Source organism: Theobroma cacao, chromosome 10, assembly GCF_000208745.1.
Source record: "Theobroma cacao cultivar B97-61/B2 chromosome 10, Criollo_cocoa_genome_V2, whole genome shotgun sequence".
NCBI classification, from domain to species: Eukaryota; Viridiplantae; Streptophyta; class Magnoliopsida; order Malvales; family Malvaceae; genus Theobroma; species Theobroma cacao.
The window spans coordinates 20,892,840-20,916,435 of NC_030859.1; the positions used below are offsets into that span (position 1 = coordinate 20,892,840).

Sequence of the window (23,596 nt, forward strand, 5' to 3'; positions counted from 1 at the left end):
TTAGTAGGATTATGACAAGTGAGAGCCAAAAAGAAGCTTAGGATCGATTGAAAAATGAGTTCTACAGGAGTGAAAGGACTCGGTAAATGCAGGCTCTCAACTTGCACAGAGAATCCAAAATCCTTATAATGAAAGAGGATGAGGCAATTAAAGAGTATTATGATAAAATCATGAACCTTGTTAACCAGTTAAGGTTACTTGAAGAGGATCTATCTGAGAGGAGAATTGTGAACAAAGCCTTGGTTAGTCTTCCAAAGAAGTTTAAGGCTAATATTTCATCACTAAAAGACTCAAAAGATCTTTCACGACTCACAGTTACCGAGTTGGTGAATGCCTTACAAGCCCAATAACAAAAAAGGGCTATAAGGCACAATTTTGCTGGTACAAACTAGATGTCAGATGCTGATCATGCAATCAGATGAGGCACATTGAAAAGGTTTCTAAGGCCAAAGAAAATTGAGATTAGAAGGCGGCAACAGTTGAAGAGAAAGAGATAGATGATGAAACTCTTTTTTTGGTCAAGAGTCTAGATATAGTGGAAAGAAATTCTAAGTGGTTAATTGATAGTGGTTGTTCAAACCACATCATAAGGAATATTGAAAATTTCATGAAAATTGATAGAAGCTTTAGAACAAAGATGGAGATTGGAGATGGTAAGTACTTGAAGATTCAAGGTAAAGGAATAATTAGGGTTCAAGCACAAGCAATTATGAAGTCAATCTCTCATGTGTTTTATTCTCCACAAATCTGTTGCTATTTGTTAAGTGTTGGTCAATTATTAGAAGATAATTATTTGATCTACTTGGTAAAGATGTTATCATTGTTATGATGAGGAACAAATGTTTTCCTCTTGATTTTATGAAGAATAAACATCAAGTTTTTTAGTATACTTCCACCGACGCTGAACTATGGCATAAGTTTCTTAGGCATATTAATTACAATCCTTTAACGTTAATGGCCTCATCGTAGATGGTGGAAGGGCTTCCAAGTATTAACATATTGATCGTGTATGTGGTATATGTCAACTGGGAAAACAGAACAAGACTTCTTTTCCTAAACAAAGTCTGTCAAGAGCCAATGAGAGACTTAATGTCACAACCCGTTTCTGGGGGACCATGACCGACGTGAGGTCTTACATCGGTGTACCTTACTAAACCCAAGCAAGCCTTAACCAACAATGTATGAGCTTGTCATCCATTGCACTCATACACAATTTCATTCACAAATAAATAGACATCACCACACCATTATGGAACTTCTCGACATAATGTGTGTTTTCTATCTCATTTCATACCAATATTCACATCACACATATACCATCCATGGTCCGGCACACATTCCGTGCCTATATCACCTATGGTCCTTTTACCATAGGCTCAACAGCCATATGCATCCATTTTTGAGGCTCAACACAATATTCACAATGATAAACAAACATGAGAGCATTAACATTTATTTACATAACCAAGTGGTGGACATATCATAAACAACGTAAGACTCGACTCAACACACTACAGAATGTAGTGACACTGAAAGGTTGGAAGGAAGGCTTGACCACACGTACCAAATATGAGTTAGACTACTCCTCCACAAGGCACCTAGCCAAGCGAGCTACCGCTCTGTAAAACAAAAATTAGAAAAAATAATGAGTGAGTCACAAAAACTCCATAAATAGATACAAGGAAAGGGATAAGCCAAGGAGAAGAGTTTTTGCAATAAACCATACTTTACAAAAACAACATGAATTTCATAAACTTCATCATAATCCTTTCAAATGTCAATAATTCTCATTTCAAACATTTTCCATAAAGACATGTGAAATTCATGATTCATAAGAATTTGATAAACATTGATAGTTCTAAATATCAATGTTTGCAAGGAAAAACAAGAGAATTCCCTTCATGGGTACTAATTAATAAATTCACTGTGAGTAGCAATAGCATACATACTCACAACCAGGTCATCAAGAGTTACCTCCTTCTTTGAAGATTTGAAAGTATCATTTGATCATTGTATTCATTACACCAAGTCACCCATACATACCACAAACACTAAGTTAAACAATCATCAACATCATCAAACATTTAAATATGTTATCATCAAAACATTTATGCATTTACATTTCACAATATAAAGGTGGTATTCTTACCCCCACAGTGGGCTCTATTCATATGGTATTCTTACCCTTATAGTGGACTTTATTCATATGGTATTCTTACCCCTATAGTGGACTCTATTCATGTGGTATTATTACCCCAATGATGGCCGATAATCAAGGGGTATTCTTACCCCCACGATGGGTAATAATCAAGTGGTATTCTTATCCCCACGTTGGGCAATAATCAATATTCATGAGCAAGGATTTTATACATAGTATAACACATTCGTATTCCACAATTCACATCAAATTATTCATCCAATGGATTTTTTGGTGGGCATCTATACATCAACGAATAATCCTCAATGGTGGAGACTTACTCATTCACTCTCACATTCTATATTTAATGGGCAATTCTAGCAAACACTTTCATGCATATTAGCTGGGTATTACATCAACTACCAAGGCATTTATCTAATAGGCACCAATCATGCTTCATACATTTCACAGAGGAACTTTTGAATGAAAACATTTCAAAGGGCTTACCCCTTTTGTTGAAAACTAATATATAGTAGGGTTAATTACTACATAGTAGATTGAAAACTTCATTAAAAACATTTATTCTCATCCAATTTGATTTAATCAAATCAATATAGCATACAAATCATGTGAGACAATCAAGTTGATAAACCATGCTTAACTTTGCCATATAAAATACTTTAAAAAGGTGTATCCATTCACCTTTTTGGAGCATCTCAAACTTTTTCTCAACTTTCGATGACTACTCGGCTTCTCCAAATACAACTTTTTCTACCGTGCCTAACAACAATTAAATAAGTATCAATACCATTCCTAGCATCTTAAAATCGCATTCTAAGCATAATCTTGAACATAAATCTTCAACCAACTAGTCTAAATCTCCATCAAACTTGTTGTTCATACTTAAACTAAAGATCTACCCTTCCAAACCTATTTTTTAGGTACTGACAACTTTACCTTGATGAGCTTTCAAAGCTGAAATATGCTTGAAACCTAACATTAGATATAAAAATCATATTTTTAAGATTTAAGAAAACCTTAAAATGAAAACCCATAAACTTTTGATGCTGGAAATAACTTTCTTACCTCCAAAATGTTGAAAACCAATTTAAAGGCTAGAAACCATTTTGTTTTTCAAGAAAAATGAATTTGAACCTTGGAGAGTGTGGAGAAAGTTGAGAGAGCTAAGAAAATGGTGGATGGTAGCTGAGTATTCAAGAAAAACGATTAAGGAACAGAATTTGTGACATATTTATAGTTTAGGGGTGAAATGACAAGTTCAACCTTTTATTTTTTTAAGTTTGATGCTCAGGTCTCGATACTTTTGGAAAATAGTTTTGTTTTGGAGGTTTCTTGACTCAAGTCTCAATACTTTACATGAAGGTATTGAGATTTCTCTCTGGGTAGCAAGGACTCGATATTGCTTGGATAGGTCTCGATACCTTGGTTCCAAGATGTCTAGAAAAGCCTATTAAGCTTATTTACATTTCATACCATTCAAGTAAATGTCCTCATTTTTACTTTTTTTCTTTTTTTACTCTCTATTTACTTAAGATATTTAATGTAAATAAGCAAATAACCCATATTTGAATTCAATAAAAATATCAAAAAAATCAAATTTCAAAATAATCAAATCTAAATTTTGGATTCAAGAACAAAATCGAAAAAGTTTGACTAAAATTCAATTTTGAGCTCTCATTTACCATAGCAAACATACTTCTAACATTATGGAAAATTCATTCTAATCCATTTCAATATCAAAGTAATCAATACCACTATATTTTTACTCCTACTAAATCATTATAAAAAAATAAAATATTTTGACCCTTTCCAGATTTAGAAAAATTTTTACTTTAACAGTGACAGCCAACCAAAATGGTTGCCACAAAGGATAGATGAATACATGGAAGGGACTATATCCAATAAACAATATCATGCAGAATAGATGTTAAAAGCCCATCTAAGGATTTACCCAACTATCCTCATATAAAAGTTAGGGGTTTTAAACTAAATCTTGTACACTCAGACGTTACAAGACCGATGAACACTAAATCGTTAAATGGGAGTCAATATTATCTTATCTTCATTAAGGATCTTACCAGGTACTGTTTGGTATTTTTTCTTATAAACAAATTTGATGTTTATGCTAAGTCTCTTGTCTTCAAGTTTGCTGTTGAGAAGAAATCTGGTTTGCAAATAAAAATTTTAAGGATTGATAATGGTGCAAAATTTGTGTCAAAGGAGTTTGATAATTCATGTCATGTAATGGCATTAAATGTCAGCTAATAGTGCCATACAACCCCCCAACAGAATGGGGTTAGTGAGCATAAGAATTGAACAATCTTAGAAATGGCTTGATATCTCCCATTTCAAAAAAAAGTTACCCAATAACTTATGGACCAAAGCTATAAACACTACAAAAAATAGGGTATTACCGACGAAATTTTTCGTTAGTATTTTACATTTTTTATGAAAATATCAATAGAAAATTTCAAAAACAGGGTATTACCGACGAAATTTTTCGTTAGTATTTTACATTTTTGACGAAAATATCAACAAAAAATTCCAATGGTAGTCAATTGAAAGTGTTGTCATTGACAATAGCAATCTGTTAATACATTAACAATCAAAATTTTAGTCAACCATATTGATAGTAAAGACTCGAGTCCATCGACAAGGTAGCCATCAATATTGATTAAAATCAGTTAGCAAATTTCGTTGGTAACATTATTGATGGAATTTCATCCCATCAATAGTTCTGTAGACGATTACTGATGAAGTTGACTATGAAGCTTACAATCAGTATCTATCGACAATGACAATAATTTCATCAGTATTTCATAGATATTTCATATGAACTCCATCGATGATTCTATCGATAACTAATGAATTTCATAGTTAATGGATGAAATCTGTCAGAAATACTTGTAGAGCTAGCTTTTTTTAAAGAATTAAATTTTGTCTTGTCCATAATAAAATTATTATATGATGTTGTTATCGATAAAGTAAACATATATTTATATATATATGCATATAAAAAATATGAAAATCTAATACAAATCATTATTAATAAAAAAAAGTTTCGATGTAAACATCTGATAATAATTCAAATGTAAACATTTAATATAAATACAAATCTCACTGAGAGGGTGGGGTGGCTGCTACTTCTGCTGTGGTGGAGGCTACGAATCTGACTACCATGATAAGGAACCCCGGAGGCATCTAGCTTAGGCTGTGATCTCTTTGATCCAATTACCTCCATCAACAAGTGATTAAGTGTGTTGAAACCCGTCATCAAGGTCTTAACTTCGGTAAGCAATAATCGATATCCCTCAAGCTCAAATTCGTAGAAGAGGTGGTGCATCGTTAGGGCCACAAGTAAACTAGGACGTCGCGGTTGCAGCTAGAAGTCTTGAAATGAAAACTTTGGTGTCAAATCTATCGGTGGGCCCTCCAATGGCCTCGATCCAAACCTCTGGATCAAACTTGGGCTGGCTCGAAGGCTCCACACTATACTTTTGCGATATTGCCAAAGTGTATGATTCCTACAAAAAGAAAAGTAATTACAATGATTAAGTAATTTAATCGGTAAGCAACATATATATATATATATATATATATATATCGAATATATATAAACACACGTATTACTTACACATACAGCCATGGACTTGTTGTCCACAAATTCTGTAGTACCCTTCTGTCGCTTATAAGTGCATTCAAACAGCTTGGAGAATGTCAGCTGGTGTTGCTTTTCCTCCTTTTGTAATCATAAAAACACATTAACAACATCCATTAATAATGGACCGGTCCTCCAACCTTAGCTTCGTATGGTAAGTGGATCGACAAATGCTCCATTGAGTCAAAAAAAAACCAAAGGGAAAATCTTTTCTAATTTGCAAAATGGTTTTCACGATTTTCCCTTCCCATGCATTGATATGCTCAAGATGCAGTTCGCTTGCACATACATCACGAAAGAAATGTGAGATTTCAACAATTGCACTACAAATAGCATAATGGGCTATATCACACAAGGCAATTGAGAGCAATTGTTGTAGGAAAACATGACAATCATGACTTTTCATCCCAAAAAATTTACAATCCTGTTAATTCATACAGTTTGTTATGTTAAAGGTGAACCATCTGGTAATCTTAACTATTTCACCTAAGCATACACAACTTTCCATTGCTCCTTAGTCAAAGTATATGAGACTTTCAATTTAAAAAGTCTACCATTATTTTCAATTAAGTGCAATTCCGAACACCTGCAACATACCTCCAAATCATGACGAACATTGATATTGTCTTTCATCTTTCCCAGAACATCAATCATCGTGTTGAATATATTTTCAAATATGTTACACTCAATATGCATCACATCTAAATTGTAACAAATGAGATTCGTCTGCTAATACGGTAACTCCCAAAATATACTTTTTTTTGTCCAATTATGGGTTTGATTGAAACTTAGTAACTTCTGGTCACCCACCTTTATACCACATGTGATATTTGGAATTAACTCAAATCGTTTCAAGATCTCGACACTAGATAACCAACAAATTGGAGGGTCTCGTTTAACACGTTTCTTAAATTTATCTTTTCTATGACGAAAGGATGATCCATCGGCAAAAATTACCAATGACAATAAGAAAAACAAGGCTTCCTCTTGTACTCTATGATGAAACTCTTTCCATGTTCCATGCAATATAGACATAATAAATGTCCATGAGTGCTTTACCCAGACAACGTACCATATATAGAGAAGTCATTAATGATCCATAAAAGTGATGCTCATAGAATAAAATTATGCTAAGTAAAGGCATCGTCAATGACCATCCTTTCATCCCACATAACTTTTAATTCATTAATCAAAGGTCGAAGGAACACATCAATGTTCTATTTGGGACTTGTCTTCCCGAGTTGACCATGCTAAGAAAAATGTACGATTGCTTCATGCACATCAATGGAGGTAAGTTATAAACAATGAGCATTATCGACCAAACAAAATACGATTTTGTTATCAGCTCAAATGGACTAAAACCATCTAAACATAAATCGAGTTTGACATTGCGAGACTCGAAGGCAAAATACTGAAGGGTGAGACTAAAATGTTGCCAAGCCTTACCATCAACAAAATACCTAAGCACTCCACATCATTAGATTGGTGTGTGGCATGCCATGTCATGTGTTATGTAGTTTTGCCTTACATATATAGCCTCTACAATCTCGGTGTTAGTGGAAAGTATTGTAACATCTTAAAATGAATTTTTTTTCTCCCTTCCTCTCGATGATTTATCTGGTTTATACCGAAGATGACCACAACATGGACAATAAGACAACTCAGAATATTCATTATAAAACAACACACAATTATTCTTACATACATGAATTTTCTGATAACAGAGCCCAAGTTCCTTTAATTGTGTCTTCATTCTATAAAAGTTTTTCGATAATGATTCATCGGATGGCAACATCTCCTTCAGTAGATGCATCAGACTATTAAAGCATGCATCATTCATGTTAACTATTGAGTTCACATGCAGTAATTGGGACATAGCTAACAATTTTGTGTGCTTATCACATACGACCCATAAAGCTACATCAACATTATTTAACAACGAGAAGAAAGATAAAACATTCGGACTTGGATCTTCAAAAATAACTGGTTCATCTCGGGGTCTCATCATTGAACTAAAACTCCGATTGTAAAGTATTCATAGCCATTTCAGCATGTGGATTTCCTACTTTAACTTCATTAACTAGTTCGTTCTGCTCACCAACAAAATGTCCCAATGATTGGCTGGCATGGAAGGATTCGCCATGTACATCCCATATTGAGTACGTGCCAGTAAACCCTTTACGAAACAAGTGTTTCCAAACCTTATCAGCAACCAAGAACTTGTTATTCATACACCGAGAGCAAGGACATCTGATCTTATTCTCAATCACGAATCTTGGTTGATTGAACGTAAATGAAAAAAATTCATCTACACCATTCAAAAATTCTATCCTAAAAAATCCACTTGAATCCACTCTAAGAAGAAAAATTATAATGGGCATATGATGTCATCCGATATCAAATGTTAACACAAAAATCAATTGAACACAAAAACTAACTTAAATATTATAATTAATTGATTCTATAATATTATTAATTACTTTAAATGAATAAAATGTTATATACTATTATTAATTTAATTAATTACTTAATTACTTATAACACATTATATTACTCATAACTAGCACATTAATAATTCATTTAAATATTTTTTTAAATTAAATAATATTACTAATTTAATTAATTGCTTAATTACTTATAACACATTACATTACTCATAACTAGCAACTTAATAATTAATTTAGATATTTTAAAAATTATATAATATTACTAATTTAATTTATTGCCTAATAACTAAAACATTTTTTCAATTCTAGTAATCAAATTATTTAATTAATTTAATGAAACCTCAATTAATTTAAAAATTAAATAATTTTACTAAATTTAATAATTTAATAAATTGATTAATTATTAATACATGATTCCTTTTAATTAGTTAATTATGTCATTAATTCCATTAAACCTTAATTAATTTTCAAACCCTAACATATTATATACTATTATTAACTCATTAACACCTTCACTAATCTAAAGATTTTTTAATTTTAAGAATAATACTAAATTGCTTATTTGCTTAATTACTAAAACATTATTTGCATATGATAATTAGTTAAATTATTTCATTAATTTAATATAATCTTAATTAATTTAAATAATTATAAATTTTACTATATTTACTAAATTAATTAAACCTTACATACTAGCAACAAAGGCAAAATCCAACAGATTACACCTACAATATTAACATATTATACACACAATACTAAACATAATACATCTCAACAAACAGATTACACACACAATACCAAACAAAAGTATTTAAAGGACCTTTTTCAAAAGTTTTCAAGAGGAGATAAAGAGCAGCTATTCTGGAGAAAAAGAGCCAAAAATAAAACAAGAAAGCAAGGGAATTCCAAAAGAGTTGAGATTCAAAAACTTCAATTCTTAGTTTCTCTCTCTACTTTTGTTTTTCTCTTACTTTCTTTGACTTGGATAAATAGTTAATTTTTTTTAATGATGTTTTCAGTTAATATATGAACTAATTTACTTTTTTTAGGATTATGATTAAACTCAATGTGTAATTCGAATATCTTATCTCTCTTTTGCTTATTTTCAATGGGTATGAGTTGCTTGTTGCAATTTTGTGTTTAATGATTCTAATTCTTGATCACCAATTAGATTTTTTTGGATATCTAAATATAACTTGACGAAGAGAGTTTATATTAGGCCATAAATGGAATAGCATGTGCTCAAATTTACTTAGTTAATTAGGTGATTTGATTTGCATATAGGATAAACATATGCTTATGTGTCGCTTGTAGCCAAGATTAGAATAAAAACTTAATAAATCTATCTTCAATTGAATTTACATAGACATATAATAAATTAATTATGAGAGATATTTTTATAAGAACCTCAATAGAGACTTATAAATAAATTGGCACTCTAGATTAATAACTCAATCTATTCAAGTAAATTTAGAGAAAAAAAGATTATTCAAATGAAGTGTTGAGGGATATCATAATCTTAGGTTTTTATTAATTGAATTTTTCTAATAAAATTTTATCCATAAGTTTTTTTAGATTTAATTTTGTTATTATTTAGTTTTACTTTTTCTTTTAATTAATCACTTTAACTCAGTTGTTTGAATAAGACTAAGTTACGTTAATTTTAATATTTTACTCATGTTAGATTTCCTATGAGATTCGACACTCTATTTAACTCTATATTACTTGTTGCGATACGTACACTTGCACAGCGAAAATCTAACAACAGGCTGGAGCAAAATGGACAGCGAAATTGGCGAAATCCAACGACAGGAGCTTCACCAAAAATGAACCGTAGTAACTTTGCAAGGAGAGGATTCGATCGGCAGCCTTGAGTACCACCGACTAGAGCAAAATAGGTAGCAAAACCGATGAAATCCGATTGCTAGAGCTTCCTCATAAATGAACGGCAGCAACTACACAAGGAGAAGGAATTCGATCGGCACCATCAAGTATAGTAGTAGCTATGTGAGAAGGGGCACGACCGAATGGCCGAAGGGGCTGGGTCGAATGGGTAAAGGGGCAGAAAGGCGGTAGGCGCAAGGGAAGGAAGGACAGAGAGATGAGAGAGAGGAAAAAAGAGTTGGGAAAAATTGGGGGAAATAAAGGGGTCGACAATTTTAATTGAACGCGCCGACAGATTTATTGAAGAACATTTCGTCAGTAATATGGTCGGTAAGCTTGCAACCTTTTTTAATTCGATTACAGACCACATTTTCGTCAGTAATTCAATCAACTTTCCAACCACATTAACAACAAGTTGTTCTGTCGGTATGTTGGTCGGTAAATTCCATCAACAAAGGTAATGTCGACGAAATCTTTCGGTTGATAAGGTTGGTGCCATCTGCTGAAGTTTCGCACCATCATTTTACGAACAAAATACAAACGGAATTTGTTCCGTTGGTAATCCATCGATATTTTTACTACAGTCTAATTTTGTCCGTAATTTTCAGAAAATTTTACCGACAGAATTTATTTCGTTGATAATAGTTAATTTTTTGTATTGAAATGCTCATGAACGTTTATTGAACCTCTTGCCAACAAAAAGCTTGAACTTTAAAACTCCTTATGAATCATGGTTTGGTTCGAAACCGTCAGTCTTGCATTTAAGGGTCTTTGGATGCATTATATATGTAAAATACCTGATGACAAATGATCGAAGTTGGATGCCATGTCTCAAGTAGTTATAAACCTAAGTTACAGTGAGGTCTCTAAGGAGTGTCGATTATATGCTGTGAAAAACAAGAAAATTCTGGTTAGTCGTGATGTTAAATTTGATGAATATAATCGATAGAATTGGGATAATAAATCAATTAAGAGCTTAAAAGACTTGAACATAGTAAGTGAGGGTCAAACTCAATTGGAGAACTAGATTGGAGATGATAATGTTTATGACTATCTTGTGAGAGGAACAAGATCCTTAGATTATGTTTATCAAAGATGCAATATGGTCGTGTTGGAGCCAAACACTTATTCTGATGTTGCTAAAAGTAAGAATTGGGTCAAGGCAATGTCTGATGAGATTGAAATGATCAACTAGAACCAAACTTGGCATCTTGATGACAGACCAAAAAATCAAAAGGTAATAGGAGTTATGTGAGTTTTCAAGACTAAACTAAATGCAGATGGGACAATTAACAAATACAAGGCACAACTGGTAGCTGAAGGATATATGCAAGAATATGGAGTTGATTCCTCTAAGACTTCCACACCAGTGGCTAGGCATGATACTATTCGACTTCTAATAGCCTTGGCAGCTAAAGAAATTGGAAGATCTGACACTTAGGTGTGAAATCTGCATTTTTGAATAGTTTTATAACAGAAGATGTATTCACTGAGCAATTGAAGGTTTTGTAGAAAAAGGCAATGAGAACAAGGTTTGCAGACTTGTTAAAGCACTTTATGGTCTTAAGCAAGCACCAGAAGACTAGAATGAATGGATTGACAACTACTTGAGAAGCATAGGATTGAATCGAAGCATAAACTAGCCAACTTTTTATTTTTAAGCTCTGATAGTTTTGTAAACTTGATAGTCTTACTGTATGTGGATGAATTACTGATAACTATGTCTTGAATGACTTTAATATGCAGCTGAAGCAGGAGTTTGAAATGACATACATTGGTGCGATGACATTCTTGTTGGGGATGGAGTTCATCCAAAAACCAGAGTATATTTGCATTCATCAAACTAAATACGCAAGGGAGTTGCTGAAACGTTACAAGATGGAAAGTTGTAAAGCAGTAGATACTCCATTAATTTCTAGTATTAAACTCTACTAGAATTATGGAAGTGGAGGTGCAAATGGCTTTCTCTATAGAAGTCGTGTGGCTTGTTTATCGTACGTAATTGCTTCTCGCCATGATATTATGTATGCTGCTAGCATTTTATCTAGATTTATGAAGGATCCTTCTGAACTTCATCTTGTTGCAGCCAAAAGAGTGTTGGGATATGTCAAACGTACATTCAACTATGGTCTCAAATTCTACAAAGAACAGAGCACTGATTTGGGTGTCAAATTCCACAAGGCACTACAGGTTTTTGTTTCTCCTTTGGGACTGCGGTCTTTACTTGGAACTACAATAAGCCAGATATTGCAGCTCAATCAACTGCTAAAGCCGAATACATAGCTGCTACTGCTGCTACAAACCATGTCTTGTGGTTGAGAAAAATCCTTGATAACATTGGGTTTAAACAAGGAAAGGAAACTATTCTCTGGGTGGACAAACAATCTGATATTGACATAGCAAACAATCCAGTGCATCACGGGAAGACCAAACACACTAGGGTCAGATATCATGCCATTTGAGATGCTATTAAAGAGAAAGAAATTTCAATGCTCCACTGCTCTTCAAATGAACAGCTAGCAGATATTCTGACAAAAGGGCTAAGCAAGGAAAGGTTTGCACATCTCAGGACTAAGCTTGGAATCGGAGAGATACATTCCAAAGAGGTGTGTTGAATTTGAAATGTATCTCCATTTAACCCTTCAATGGCAATGATTTACTTTAAGAATTAAGTTTTATTTTATTTCTTGGTATTTGCCTTTATCTTATTTTCTGTTATAGCACTTTCTGTACTCTACACATGTATGCTATGTGACCGCTACCATGTACAAGGTTCTGACAAGTAATGGTACACATCATGGTTCAGCTAGCAGAAACTGTCAGCCATTTTAGGCTTTAGTTTGCTTTTCTTTCTTATATGCTCCAGTAATTTATTTAACAGACTTAATGAATGTAAATACTAAGTTCTGTGTTTGCTCTCAACTAGCCTTTTCTCTCTTCTTTGTCTTTGATTCTGCCTGGTATTCCAAAAATTCTAACAGTGTTGCCTTTATTCAGTCCAAATAAGTGGGCCTCAATCGATATGTGACAACCCAAAATACTTTGAATATTCTCAGTCATAGGAGTAATAAGATTCGAATTTAAAATCATTTACTTCAGGACGACCCATCTTAACAAATGAATCAATCAATTATATGTTGATTATAATATATTAAATATAATATATTTTATATGAGAAAGTAAGATAGACCTAGCTTCTCCTGTAGCCTCTTTCCTTAAATAACTTTCAGTGGGTAAAAATTAACATAATGTTATGAGTAAAATGTTGATCCTGCCAAATTTAGACAAAATTCTAACAGACCCTTCCATAATCAGGGGGTTTTATCAGGATTTATGCATCTGCAAACGACCAAACAAAGCTAACTATATATTGACATATGCACAAAGCTTACAAGTTTATCATGTGAAGTGTGTAGTTGCAAGATGATGATCTAGTGATGGATGCTGATCTTCTCTAATGACTCTATATCTTTGAAGCTATGACTCAGGGTAGTTCTTCTTTGCGACTTTTTAGCTAAACAACAAAGTGAAATCAAAGATGAAGCAAAAATGAGGTTATATGTAAGACAAAACCACATCTGTTTGAGAACTTGAGATCCATCTGTCCACCACCTTCAAGCGTACTACTTGTACGAAGGAGCCATGATGAGAACATCTGAGCTATCCATGGTGCATTCACTGTGATTACAATAATGTATTTCCACTCCATTTCCATGTTACCAGGAAGATGAAGATTCCAAGTTATCTGTTTAGAAGGCCTATCTCTTTCTGTAGCCACATTATCTTCTCACTGGTTGAACCTGCACCCGTGAGTTCCATGTCTAATTCCATCACAAATGAATAGGAAGCCTCTATTTGTCTTTTTTTCTTTTTATTCCCTGTTGGTCCACTTGATGAAGTTCTTAATTTGCTTTTTCATTAAATTAAATTTCTTTTCTTCCACTTTCTGAACCTCTTACTCATTCCATGTTACAAAGGGTTTGATTCTACCATTGTTTGTTTAGCTGGGATGAATCCTTCTTACAATCAAAATCTGTTCATGATCAGTTACTTACCTTGGCACCACTCCTGCAACTAGCTATGTAGACAAGTAGACAACTCAATTGTCAGCTAGAATTGACAGTTCAATTGTAATCTTTAAAGCCAAAGGTGGTCAACCATAATCAGGAGCAGAGGGTAATGCAATCACGGTCCCCAAAAATTTTTGAAAATTTTTATTTTATATATTTTGAAAATTTCTTCAAAATTTTTAGAATTTTTTATTTATTATATTTCTTTAATGATTTTCTGTAAAATTTATGGAATTTTTTATTTATTATATTTCTTTAATGATTTTCTCTAAAATTTATGGAATTTTTTATTTATTATATTTCTTTAATGATTTTCTCTAAAATTTATGGAATTTTTTATTTATTATATATATTTTTGATAACTTCCTCATAATAATTTTATTTAATATTAATACAAATAAAAAATAATAAAATGACTTTATAAATCCTATTCAACTTTATCCTAATTTAAGTTTCTTCATACCTCTCTCCCTCTCTTTCTTTTTCTCTTTCTCTTTTCTTTTGTGCTTTTATTTTTACTTTAGTTTTTTTTTTTTTTTTGTAACTCACCATTAAAACACTCTTCATTTCTCAAAAAAGATTTATAAGCTTCTAAGCTTAAATAAAGAATGACGAGGACCACTCACCACTATTATGTAAAATTAAGAGAAGATAAAATTTTTTTTTATCTTCTTATTTCCATTTATATTATTTAACTATTTATATATTTAATCATTATATGAAATCCTATACATTGTATTTAATTATTTATATTTTATACAATATAGTTTTATATTTAGTACTTTAAGTTTAAATAGAAATAAAATAAAAATATTAAATGTTAACTACACATTGATTAGGATATGGTCTTAGGTTTTTTTTATGTTAGTGGTCTTATGTGTTATCCTTTCTATTGTTTTTGGGCATTTTTGTTCCCTTTGAGCATACATCAAGTTTTTCGAGTGGCTTTTTCTATGTAATTGTACATATTTTCACATCCATATTAGGTCTAGGAATTTTTGGTCAATCAGAGGTTCAATAAAAACATTTTTTTAAAAAAAATTCAAGTTTGATTAAAATATGAATAAATTGAAAATAATTAACAAATTCTTTAAAAGAAAATGTGCAAATCATCCAAATAATTCTTTTAAACTTGAGCAATCAAGCTTCAATGCTTCAAATTATAAACAAGAGTAATATAAATCAAAACATCTTAGGCTTAATCTTGAAGAAATAGATACTTTTCAGGTAAAATCCGATTCTTATACAACTATTGTAAATCTTTCTTTTTTTACTTCATTTGATTTACATATTATAAAAAATTATTATTTATCATAAATCTTTTAATTATTTCTTAAATTCAACGCGTTAATTTTAAAAAATTTTAACTTTTATAGTTTTTTCATCTTTGACCTCCTAATAAAAATTAGTTAATTCCGAACAAGGAATCTTTTAGAGTTTTTTTTTTTTTCCCCTCCCTTCACTGTCAAGAAAACGTCATTGATAGGTCACCAAGTTTACGAGAGCACAATCACTGCTCAAGCACCTATCCATGGACAAAACATAGTTGAGGACTTTACCCCCTCAGATTGCCTGTATTCTCCACCAGGAAACTAGCAATCTTGAGGGACACAGTAAAGAGGAATATACCCATCTGTCTAGTTATCATGGTTTCATAACAGCCTTGTATAATTTTCAATACAACAGTACTACATTTTCGTGACAGCCAATTGAGAAGCCTGTTATGATTCTTCTTTGGACTTTCTGCCCGTATAATTTCAATGTCTTGATTTATGAATCGCTGATAGATTCTTCCCAATAATTTCTCCAATGTTATTGAACATCAATTTGACAGATGGAGCCTTATCGCAATCTCCAATGGTGGGCCATTTTAAGGGATGTCGAGATCGATGTTTCTCTGGCATTTGACCCCAGTTGCTTTCAATCTTTGTCCTAGTGAGCGTGCTGGAGAGGGCATCGATAGTACCTAGGTTTGATGCCAAACCTTATGAGGGTGTGAACACCGGCCAGGGTTATAGCTTAAGGCCTTGGTTTTTTGTTGCTTTTAATCGTTGATATACCATTTTCCCTCACTGCTATGCAACAGAGTTAGCATTCCAAGCCCCCCATCCCACCAAAGAAAAAGCCATACTTGCCGAAAAGGTTCCCTCGTGAAGCACCTGAATGCGATGTTTCAGATGGTCAAAAGGAGAAAACCATTCATCCATTTGTTTTGGAAAAGCTCATAAAAATGGCATTGCATATCTATGCATTTTCAGCAGCAATGCCTTGTGTCAGAAGATATCTGATAAAGGATTCCATTCACTTTGTTATACGAGCACATTTAACACAGATAAGATTGATCCTGCTAAGATTTCCCTTATCCTGTCACCTAATTCGTAGTATAAGTACCTTGAGTTTGATTCAAGGAAATCAAATTTTTTTTTTTTTTTATAATTGGAAAATGGAGAATTCAAACCTTACTCTTTAAGCAGGGAGATAATGCATCAATTAATAAGCTAAATGCTCGGGTGTAAGGAAACTAAAATTTACTTAATAAGATTCGAGATTTTCTAAAATATTATAATTTTTTTAAAATTTATATATGATATATAATCGATGTATAATATTTATATATTATCATTTAATTACAAAATACCGTCTCATAAATATGCGAAGATAAAAATTTAAAACTCTTTCAAAATAAATGTTTACTGATAAGGTAACAATATTTAGTTTATTGATATTGTATAAAATAACTAGATATTTATGATTTATTGAGGCCGTACAGACATTAAATTTAACAATAGAAGCTTCGATGAATTCGAGGTATCATCTGGGGTAGCTAAAGAAGAAATATATGAAAACTAATTACGCAGGCATATCTTTCCATGCAATTTGTGTGGTTGATTTTGATACCGGACAAAAGTACCTCCATTATTCATGACATATTGTTACTGATATAGGTAGGCCGTAACTAGTGAAGTTAATGCAGAAAACCAATCATTCATGGGAATCTAGATTTCCATCATCACCACATTGCCATTGCAAAGGACCTGGACCTGCTCGATGGAAGATTCCGAAATGATATTTAACCTTGTAAGATGATTCGCCCATGTCTAGTCAGGCCCCTACGCTTGCTTGCAAACCATTCTGCCAAGCAAGTTGGTGGCCCTCAGCTCAAATTTTAGCCACAAAGAATTTGCTGTACATGCTTAACGTGTTCTCCAGATTCTTTCATTTTTCAACTTTCAATGAACTGCATCAGTTTCTACCCCTAGAAAAAGAAAAACTGGTACAACAAATTAACTCCCAACCATACTAGGAATCCATGTTATTGCTGTCAGAGATATTTCCGCGTGCTGTTTCTGCATAAACAAAGATCATATGTACGGTTCCAAGTTCTGTGGTTATGAGCCACCTTTGAATATTCAGAGGGTTGAACAATCTGAATCATTCATAAATCCTAATAATTACTCATGAACCAATTGTTTGGCCAGAATTTATGAAACGAATCCAATAGTTATGGCAATCTGAATCTCATGTTTTATTGCTTGTTCTGCTATTGGCAATGGGGTAGGTTAATGTAAGATTATCCCTGCTAACTAGCTAGATAGCCATCAATGTCAACATCATATGCATTGAGATTCCCTTCAGCTTTGGACACCAAGACTGCATTCTGTCCTATTCTTACCAATATCTTCTGGGGGAATGACATTGAAAACTTGCTCCTATGCTTACGAGAAAATAGTATTAGCACCCAATTTATGTGAACATATAGGCTTTTGAGAAACGTATACGTCGTGCTTAGAACAAAACATTACCCACAAATTGTTTTGACAGTCTTGGACTAATGATAGACATACAATCTTCCCAAACCTTTAAAGTTTATATTGTCGTATACATATATAGGTGAAAATGTAAGGTTGACTTGCCATGTGGGCTTAGCTCATATAGTAAAAATGTTGGGATTTGGATAAAAATCTTAAGTTCCAGTCATAGTACTATTTCTTGCATCAAAAAAAATCTTAATGGTAGTAATTTATAGTAACTTTTAGCTAGGAATGCAAGCATGAAATGCTTAAATTTAAGACGAAAAGGGCTATATTTTCCTTCTCGAGAAAAAAGAATTTTGAAGGACTTTCATACATTCATCAAGTGCTGCCATATGAAGGTTAAACATTAACGATGCATCAAATATAAGGATTAATATTTGATGCAACGATAGTGGCATCAAATATAAGTATTAATATTTAATGTATTGACAATATATAGTTTTTATATACGATCAGGCTATCAAATCCTAATACCTCATTAATAAGGTATTATTTTGAAGGAAATAAATAGTTGATAAAGTCTCAAAATGACATCATGTTTTAATATCAATTTTTTTATTTTCTTTAAAACAATACTTCATTAATGAGGTGTTAAGATTTGGTGACCTGATAATGTATAAAATCTATACTCTGTCAATACATCTAATACTTTTTTAAATATAAACTCTTACATTAATTGACGTGTTGCATTTGTCTCATTAATTAATACATAATCTTGCTCCCTATTAATTGACGTGTTTTCTATATATATGTGGATCTTGTATATATAATACCGTAGAATAAAAATATTCTGAAATAACTTACATATAATACCTTAAAATAAAAATATATTGAAATAACATACATTAGCTCTAGTTGTCATCCATCTTGGAATCTGATTGTACCTAAAGATTTCCCTTTCACCCAACAATCAAAATCAACAATAAAAGTCTAGGCCAACATAGAGTAATAGTTAATAATTATTACAAGGTGGACTTTTGTTTAGTCGGCATGTAAACCATAAAATACTGGTGGGATTATCATGTGTTTTGATTGGTTTTCTTTCCTGCATAAAGGGGCTAAACCTCACTACTTCACTACTATTTGACTTGTCATAAACCGGCCAATAGTTACCCCTAATTACTTGGAAAAGTTCCAAGTCACATTCAATGAAAGCTAAAACCGAATTTGAGGTCATGTTCAATAAAAATTGACCCATAATTTTCTTTTAGTGATTACATTCTCTGGCTTAATCAATTAATTATAACTATATATAAAACAAACCTAGCCTTTTAGGTCAGAGAATTGATGGCTAATTTACACATAATCAAGGATCAATCAACTTCTTTTTTAAAGTCGTATTTTTATATATCTATTGAAAATAAGATTACATAAATATCGAATCAAGTTTAAAAGGCTTGTGATCGCCTAATACAAGTACCAGAGGGGATTGGAAACTCTTGTATGGAAGTTTATCAAACCTTGGAAGGAATTCTATGGCCAAAATATGTTTTGGTTTTGCTCCTATTGCTTGAAAGGATGACTGTATGCAAGTCAATTCCCTTGAGACCACAGGCCTGAGGCTGGGGGTGATGGTTGATCAAGGAGCCATCTAGGTCCACTCTATCTTGTCTCCTGGAAACGACAAATCCCCCATTTTGGTGTCAAACTTCCCAAATACGCGGTGGCCATAAAGTATGGACTACATGACCACAGCCCTCAAACGAAAGATAATCACGTAACAACTTGGGATTACCCTATTAACCTCTACAACCTAATTAATTCCAAGATTCCATCTCAAACCTTTTTACCTGTGTGTTGAACAATCTCTTTCGGAAGAACCAAGATAATGTCGGTGGCATAGTCGTCATAGTGATAGTACCGTAGAGAAAAGGTCTTGTTGTAGTTGGACAAGGCTAAAGTTAGTGCGGTCGGTGTGGCAAAGGGTAGGCTACTTGAGTGTAAACAATGCCCGGGATGGCCAAGCCAAGGCCTGCCATGTCTCTAAGATGGTACAGCCAATTTATATGCTTAAGATATTTTTGAATTTAAAGGACACAAGACTTATCATTCCTTCGATGTAATACATTTTTTAGTACATTTTTTATGTAATATTTTTTTATATATAAAAATAATGAATTTATCATGTGATATGAATATTTTAAATATTAAAATAATGAAATTATTGTCGGGCATTGGGGAACAACCAATGATGACTTCTTTTTGATATCATGTTGAATTATAAGCAGGGCATTCAACTTAAAATAAGTTAATAATGGATGATAATTTTATTAAAAAAAAACAAAAGTGACGTGAAGAATCTAAACTCAAAGCCAATTTGAATTGAGTCGAGCTTATGATTTAATTAACATAAATTTAAAATACCATAAATTTAATTAACACGAGACTTATTAATTATTATAATTTTAACACATCCTAACGTTTGTTGATCTCTGGAGTACCCTCAATGTCTTTGTTGCACTTGTGCTAGTTTCTTTCCTTGATGGGGTCAAGTTTCCAATCTTTAAGTCCATCAATGGTTCGGCCCCAGAGAAAGTTTCTAGATAGATCGAATAGCTTTCTTCTCTCCATGGTGATTTGTTTGTTTTCAATGAACATTACAATGATTAATTTGTTCAATGGTTGCTTGTATGTATTATCTTTCTCTTTCATTCTTGGGTAACGTTATAAATTAAGAATAAATTACAAAAAAGAAGAAGAAATACCCTTCGGGATGGTTGGCATCTATGCCCTCTCTCGACTGCCTTTCTAACCCTTAGGAACAACAATGGTTTAAGCAAGAAAACGACAGATCGAGCAAGTTGGTGAATTGATGGATCAATTGCAGTTTTTGTCCAATGGTGGATTTGCTTTGTATCAATTTGCCATTGTCTCTGTATAAGGCTTTTGTTAATCATGTGGAAGATTATACTTTTTTTATTATTTTTTAAAATTAATTTCTTGATGGAGTGGAAGATTTGATGCCAAAGCTAGCCGCCAGCATGACGTTAAGGTGAAACATTTCCGAAAAGACATGATAAATATCGACCAAATTTCCATAATTATGATATCCATCATCACAATATGAAGAAACCCCTCAAACCCATTTTTTTAAAAACAGTTCAATTATTAGATATAAATAGAGGTGTTCAAGAGTCAAATCACTTGTCCAAGATCATTACGTCAATTCATTTTGAGTCAAGTTTAGATATAGATTTTTAAGGTGAAAATCTGGCTTAATACAAATACGGGAGTTGCGATCGCCATTTCTTTTCAATATTCTCATAATTACCATTTACATATATGTGAAGTCTGTAAATTAATTGTGAACTTTTTGAATATATTAATGAAAGAGTTACTAGATAAAAAAGGATAAAGATGAGTCGAATCAGATACCACACGTGAATTTGAAATGTTACTATTTTTAAACTTGATATTAATGTCTAACCCAGCTTAGGGTGATTATATTCAAAAGAGAGCTTGAGTCTAAGACAATATAAAAGAAATGATTGGCCAGAAGGGGAAGTCATATCAAAACCAAATCCAAGTTGCAATATATATATGCTTGGAATGGTGGGGGATGAGTAGAAGCATGTTTTCAGTGTTGCCAAGAAGCCTCACACTTAATGATTATTATTATTGAAAAAAGCTTATTTAGTTGCATAATCAATGTTTTCTATACAAATAAAGGCAAGTGATGATAATCATCCACTTATAAATTACTATTTGCAAAAATTAATCAAGGTGATTGAGAAGAGGGGGGGACTAGCTTTAATTTGTGTGTACACTATCAGTTTCTTTTCAACACTTTTTCTAAGTGATGAAGTTCATGTATTTGGCATCATCTTGCTGAATATGCAATGCATCATTTGAAAATTCAAGCAAGTTGAGTAATCAAATCTTTCAAATCCCATTTTTTCTTTTCATTCATTAGACTAATTAAACTTGTGTGAGATTATTTAATTATTTTAAATAGACATTCATGTACGCAAGGTTTTGTTAACAATATACATCAAACCACCAATAGAAAACAATTATGAAACAATAAATTTTTTTTTTGTTATATACCTCTAGATTCGTTCTTAACATTACTTAATCGAAACCCATAAATTAAAATAATGAGCTTCAATCGTTGTCAATATATACTATTCAATCATCATACTAATAAGATCATATATATATATATATATATATATATATATATATTTNCATCATACTAATAAGATCATATATATATATATATATATATATATATATTCATTTTAATATCTTAAATTAAAATTTAAAAATTATTCAAGGTATCAAAGTATCATTTTCATGTAATGCTAGGTTTTTATATGACACCATTGGAAAGAATATTTAATTCTTGCCACTAAGACCTTAGGTGGTCTTTCTAGTCAACTCCTTTTTGATTTTTTTATTCTTTAATGACTTTGTACCGATTTTTTTTTTTTTTTGAATGGATTTCTATGGCAGCAATGCATTGATTGGATGGGTTTGGCTTTTGTGAGACTCTTAAAGAAGCACAAGTTGTACGAATTCTAGGTGTGTCCCTATCTCTGTATCTCGTTACCTTTGCTTCAAGGAAAGTTCGCCAACCCAGCTAACTGGGTTTGGCCGAGGGGGCGCCCACTTTACCTTGATGTGGCGCACCGGTTTCAGTGCCATGCGTTCACAATTTATAGCTTTGGCTCGATCCCACCATGGACCATTTTCTTCCACCGTGGAAGAGTGTCCCTTTGAGACCCATCTATGTCTATCAGCAATAACCCTTTTAATTACATTGCATATTAGAGCAAAAAATGCGAGATTATTAAATTAAATCTTATCGTAATTAAAATTTGACTTAACAGTTGATTATATTTTTTAAAAAAAATTAGTGTTTGTTGTCACATGTAACATATGTGAAAATCCCGGTACCATCCATAGACGATGCTAGTGGGGGTCGACGGGGCTAGGAGTGCCGGCACACGTGAAAATCTTGATACCACCTTAAGATGATGTTAGTGGGGCAAACAGAGCTAGGGGTGCCAAGCAAGGAATTTTGGTATCGACTCGATCCTCCGATGTTGAATGGTTGACTTCCTTGATCTTCCAACACTTGTCAGGCATCACTGGTCATATACATGGTCTTGCAAATTTGCCAAGAGACTGTGTTTTCGGTAAACAGTGGTTCGAGTCTGTGTAAAACTCGTTGTGTTGTTATTGTATTAATAGCTCTTGAAGACTACAAAAACTTATAAAATGTAGTTTCACCTTAAAACCTCTTAACTAGGTTTGTGGTTAAAATTTAAGAATAGTGAAGTGTGATTAATATCTACGAGAAAGACAAAAATTATTCTTTCGTTACCTAACTTGAATAGGGTCGAGTATTAATCTGTTTAAATTACAATAATTGATCAAAATTGATTAAATTTAGTTAATTTTGATCGGTTTTTTCCTGTTTTAAAATTAATTGATTACAAGAGATAGTCTATTTGATTATTTATCGATTTTTGATATTAAATATTTACAATCAAATTGATCGAACCAATCAAGATAAATCGGTTTTAATTATTTTTATTATAATCTAATTTATTTCGATT

General features: G+C 32.4%; 2 long non-coding RNA genes across 2 annotated transcripts; one reads left to right on the forward strand and one right to left on the reverse strand.

Annotated features, from left to right (window-relative positions):
• On the reverse strand, positions 7,490 to 10,092 carry LOC108663558. The gene is made up of 2 exons (XR_001929646.1): positions 10,005 to 10,092; positions 7,490 to 7,992 (listed from the first exon to the last, which is right to left on the reverse strand). It is a non-coding gene; the product is annotated as an uncharacterized LOC108663558 (long non-coding RNA).
• Positions 10,396 to 12,956, forward strand: LOC18587403. Its single transcript, XR_001929645.1, has 2 exons — positions 10,396 to 10,477; positions 11,894 to 12,956. It is a non-coding gene; the product is annotated as an uncharacterized LOC18587403 (long non-coding RNA).